Source organism: Gekko japonicus, unplaced genomic scaffold (genome assembly GCF_001447785.1).
Source record: "Gekko japonicus isolate JY-2015 unplaced genomic scaffold, Gekko_japonicus_V1.1 scaffold4191, whole genome shotgun sequence".
NCBI lineage: Eukaryota > Metazoa > Chordata > Lepidosauria > Squamata > Gekkonidae > Gekko > Gekko japonicus.
In genome coordinates, this window is record NW_015171627.1 from 65,183 (window position 1) to 71,240 (window position 6,058).

Here is a 6,058-nt window from a genome sequence, read left to right on the forward strand (position 1 = left end):
GAAGCTCCGGGGCTGCATTTTGACTCGGGGCTTCACCCGATTTCCTCCGCAGTTTCGTGATCCTGGTTTTTGAGGATCATGAAACTGCGGAGGAAATCGGGCGAAGCCCCGAGTCAAATGCAGCCCCGCAGCCTCGGGTGTGAAATTTACATGTTTGTGTTGGGGCAAACGGCGCTGTGCTGCGAGGAAGCTCTAGTGAGAAATCGCCCAAATACTAGCCAGGGCCGATCCTACTTAACTTCTGAGATTTGAAAAGATCATGATAGCCAACATTTATCCACATACCTTATATAGGTAAGTTGCTTTAGAGCTCTAAACACTACCATTTTCATGGTGCCCCACATTTTTAATAACTATTCTGGTTGATTAGGCAAGGATCACGTCTTCCAGGATCGCGCAAGCAAAATTCTAGCTGTAGTTAAGAGGTTTAAGCAATAGTTCCCGATGAAAAACTTGCGGCACCTCTGCAAAAATGAAGCAACAACACAAAAGCTCTGGTTGAATGAGAAGAGCAATAACCCGGACCTCTGAATCATTTTTCCAATAAAATTTCTTCCCTGCGACAACCCCACCACGTGTGGTGAACGTTGACTTTCCAAGTCACTAAAAATAGAGAGCCCTCAACTGAAATAAATTTGCATTGTTTGGAACTTGAGTCATACCTAATGTTCTTTGGCTGTTTTTAGTATGATCTAAGGCTGCGATCACACGCACAATTAGCCCCGCCATAGGCGCAAATGCCGGGTGGATTTAAAGGGTGTGATCAGACACAAACATCTGGGAAGCCCCCCACACCTGTTGGCAATCCGTTTTGCAATAAGTGGAGTAAAAAGACACTGGGGGAAATCTGGCAGTAAATGGGTTGTGATGGGCCATGGACAGAGTTTCCCGTGTCTGATCGCTCCAGCGCACTCTCATGGCGTCGGGATCAGGCCATCCCAACTCTGTGCCATTGTTTCCCCCCCCCTTCTCAGTATGCGCATCATCGCACACTCCATAGGGAGACCTCAGTACGGAGATGTGATTCCGCAATTCCCAGTTTAAGCAAATCAGAAACAAATGGCTACCCCCCCGACTCACCCGCGGTTGCATCTGATCATGCAGTGGCGGGCTGCCCCTGCAGCTTTAAAGGACTGTGTGATCGTGCAACTGTGGGTCAAATTCCTCCGGAGGGAATAGCCTCGCTCCCCCCCCCCCGGTTTATCTGACGTGTGTGACTGCAACCTAAGTCTCAGTCTGAGTAAACAATACATCCGTGAGAATGGCTGACAGTTAACTGCTATTATTATTTGCACAGCTACCTCCAGACAGGGGACAAGAGACCATAGCATCAGTTTAACTAGTTTAAATAGCCAATCTACACCATCACTATTAAATATGCTAACATACACATGGCTGCCTTTGTTGGGCAAATCCACCCTAGCTCCAACCTCACCCAGTAGCTGCTGCCTGCCTTGTTAATCCTCACATGTGCATGAAGTGGTGACAGGTGCCAAGCCCCGACCCCCTTCCCTGATGCACCACAAAACTACTACCAGTTTTGGAAACACATTGCTCAGCACCAAAGGCATTCATTCCCAGACCCTGTCCAGCCATAAAGCCAGTGAAGGTCTGTTCAGGGCATGCTCTCCATCTCGCCCAATGACTCATCGAGGAATTTCAGACACACGATATATTCTGGAAGAGGAACGGTTCCCAAACGGTTTCTGGTCTGTCATTTCAGACAGAACCGTTTGAGAACCGGTTCCCTTCCGGAATATATTTGTCATTTCATACACAATCACTTCTGTCCCGTTTAGGAAACGGGGCTGAAGCATTTTACCTGTCAACCACTTCCAAGTACTCCTCAGTTTCCTCTCCCGGTTCCGATGCACTTTTTCCCGCCGTTTTTCGCCCACGCGGGCGATCTCCGGCTTTTTTTTTTTACGTTTACTTTAGAGCGCTATAACACTTTAACGGAATAGCATTATATCAATCCCATTGGAATGCATGAAGTGTTTTGTTATACTGCTATAGCGCTATAGCGCTCTAAAGCGAACGTTAAAAAAAAAGCCGGAGATCGCCCGTACGGGCGAAAAACAGCGGGGGATAAGCGGGTAAAAGTGGTGCAGTCTGAAATGGCAAACCGCTTCAGATCCAGCTCTTTACCGGAAGATGAAAGCCATGTGTGAAATGGCAGCCCTATACCAGTTCACTTCAAAACGGATCATTACCGGTTTGAAATCGGGTGAAACTGGGTAATGTGAAATTCCCCATCATGATTTTTGAGACAACACCAGATTTGCACTATAGAGAGTAGTTCAGTGTACAATTAGTTACTGGTGGCCCACTTTGTGAAACTTTATAACATTCTTTCAATACTTTGCAACAATTTGGAGTGAATGTAGAAGCTGACTTAAGAACTCAGATATTCTGAACTTGATATTTTACAATATTATGTTATTCCAGAAGAAGATATCCAAAATGAAGATAATAATCTGGAGACTTCGTTGAATGAATGAAAACTAGACACAATCAATTTTGCATTATGCATTGTATCTTTATTTGCTTAATGAAAACTTTCTAGATTGTATTAGCATTGTCGTACACAGTTGTTTTCTGTCTTGATTCTCCAATCAGTCAAAGACCAGCTTAATTTATTTTAATACCCACCACCCTTCAGTGACATCATGAAGCAGGCAAAAAAGGTCCCCCGTCAGCCAATCTGGGGGAACCTAAAAAATCCCTACGTGTCCCTTTAAAGAGAGTCTGGCTAAGACCGTGATAACCCATCAGAGGGCGGGTGGGTCAGTAGCACACAGCAAATGCCTGCTTGGGAGGTATGTAGCTTGCCCAAGTAGCTAAACTGCCACCCCTCCCCAATGACTGGAATATTTCCAGCCTTGCCCAACACTGCCCCATTTCTAATTTGGACAAAGGGATCAGGGCAAACATATCCACAGTTGCCAACGCCAGGAATACCACTTGTTCAAACTGCATCCAACTCCTCATTTTCCTGTCTTTTCACAAAGAGAACACAAACCTTTTAGCTTTAGATAAGCTAGGGCTAGGAGCTGCGGTGGCTCAAGTGGTTAAGACACTGAACTGCAGGCTGTAGAAGGTCAGTAGTTCAGCAGTTCAAGACCCGAGTTGCGGCATGACGGAGTGAGCTCCCATCTCTAGTTCCAGCTCCTGCCAACCTAGCAGTTCGAAAGCAAGAAATTGCAAGTAGATAAGTAGGTACCACTTCAGTGGGAAGGTAACAGCGTTCTGTGCGCCTTGGTGTTTAGTCATGCCGGCCACATGACCATGGAAACGTCTTCGGACAGTGCTGGCTCTTCGGCTTGGAAACGGAGATGAGCACCATAACCCTTGAGTCGGACTCGACTGGCTTTTGAGCAAGGGAAACCTTTACCTTTTTAAGCTAGGGCTGGGGCTTTATGTCTTTCGTTTGAACACATAGCATCTGAAGGGATTGTTCTATTACCACTGATCAGGTCTACGTATCGACCAAATCTAAATCTTTCCCCTTTCTTAAATCAATTTGATTCCTCACTTAGGATAAACTCCCTTTCTCTGATGACTTGTGCCAATGTAGATAGGGAAGGTCTTTTGCCACTCTTTTTCTGTGCTTGCAATAGATTATTAACGGAAAATATTCAATTTTCATAGAAATGTGACTGCTTGTTCCTGTTAATTCAGATATGAATAGGCAACAGAATCTTCCCATGATCTTGTTCTATTGCTTGATTGATTAGACTTCTAGCCTGCCCTCCCCTACACTGCAAGGCTCAGAGCAGGTAACAAGAAGTTTAAAACAATATCATAACTAATTGTTAAAACAATTTAGTATAATATCAGATGGTGGCATAGGCACTAATACAATTAATTCAAGTGAGGTTGTACAGGCTATGCTTGTTGTAAAGAGCTGGAACACAGTGCAATGAATGGTGGGAAGGGAGACTGGGGGAGGCCAGATAAGATGGAAACTTTGCAGCCTCAACTGTATGCCTGAAAGAACATTTCTGTTTTACAGGCCCTCAGAAACTGCATCAGGTTTCGCAGGGCCTGGATCTCATCTGGAAGAGTGTTCCACCAGGCTGGGGCCAAAGCCGAGAAGGCTCTGTCCCGGATTGAGGCAAGATGAATAACTTTTGGGCCAGAGACCACCAGAAGGTTGTTGTTCATAGAACACAATGCTCTCTTGGGGGTTTACTAGGGCCTCGGTCACACGGGCCGGATAACGCGCAGGGGAGGCATGGCTATTTGCGTCACCGCAATTTAATGCGCCATAACGCAATCCCACGCATCGGCGGCATGCCACGGTACCTTACCTCCGCGTCAACAAGGGGCCGGAGGGAAAAGCGGCGCACCAGCGCAATCACACCGACGCATTCCGGAGGCAGCCCATGGCAAACCACTTGCTACTACCTTCGACCAGGTATTTTTTAACTCAGCATTTTGGCGGTATGCCACGGGTGCGCTCCACTTCCCAGATGTTGTGGTGTGATCACGTCTGGAAAATCCGCCATTCACTCGTCGCTATCCCGCAGCAAATCCTCCATGTGAATGGGGCCTAGGAGGGTCAGTCCCAAATATATGGTCCCAGCCCATGTAGGACTTTGAAAGTCAAGACCAAAACTTTGAATCTGATCCGGTATTCAGCCGCATTCTGGACCAGTTGCAATTTTCGGGTCAGTTTCAAGGGTAGCCCTGCATAGAGCGAGTTACAGTAGCCTAGTCTGGAGGTGACCTTTGCATGGATCACTGTGGCTAAGTTGGGGTGAGACAGGAAGGGAACCGATTGCCAAACTTGGCACAGGTGGAAAAATTTCAGTCTGGCAACACTAGTGATCTGATTCTTCATTGAGGGGGAGGCATCCAAAATCACTCCTAAGCTCTTCACAAGTGGCCTTAGTGTTAGTAGTGTAGTATGAATGGGAATATAATGATTTTTTCTTTCAAAATATTCATATTTTTTCTCATGTTAAGATTTTATTAGGATGTAATGAAAGCCTACTAAAACCTACTTTCCCTTGTAGGTTAGAGTATCTTTCTAGCTGTTGCTAGCAGACAAGAAAACAACATTCTTTGGTTATAGAAGATAGGTATAGAGTTCATGGTTTCTTAGTTGTTTGGGGTAAAACTCTGCAGTGTCTGGGTCAAAAGGATTTTAGCTCCATATCAGGGAAAAAACCACTTTTCTGTTTGGGTATGAAGAATCCTTTGTTAATATTATTCAGGTTAGGTTAAATAAACATTCAAGATATCATGTAGGCACACCTTTCTCTATATTTGACCAATGCATGAACTATTATCAAATGATGCACTCTCCTTTGTAACCAATTATGATCTCTGAATGTTATCTTTTTGAGTATGTCACTCCAGGTATAAATCTTCATGTATGTCCTGATTGTGGGCAGGAAGCAGTCATTTTTTTGATAGGCTGTTTTGGCCTAACTGTTTTCAGGTGTCTTGATTGCAATTAAGACACTATGAACCTTCCTTCTCATTTTGACTTCTCCTTTTGACTGGGAATCTATTTGTATGACAGTGGCTCCACCATTAAGGGCTAGAAGTTGGCAGCCCAACCTGGGATCTATGGAGAGGAGAAATGCACCGTCCTGTGGTTTTGTCCATTCTGATCTTCATTGTCGTCCTAACTGTTGAAACCATAACATGCATGGACGGCTTCAAAAGGGAATTAGATAAGCATATGGAGCAGAGGTCCATCAGTGGCTATTAGCCACAAGGTATAGATAGGGACTCTGGGGCAAGTGATTTTCTGTCTTCTTGGTGCTTGGGGGGGGAGGTCAACAGTGGGAGGGCTTCTAATGTCCTGGCCCCACTGGTGGACCTCCTGATGGCACCTGGTATTTCTGGCCACTGTGTGACACAGAGTGTTGGACTGGATGGGCCTTTGGCCTGATCCAAGATTGGCGTCTCTTATGTTCTTATGTTCTTAGCTCTTCTTCTTTAAATATTGCATTATACCAGGTTAACCCCTGGTTTCTTCTCCATCCATACAAAATCATCTATTTTTTTATATTATTTCTAATTCCATTGTATGGAATTATTC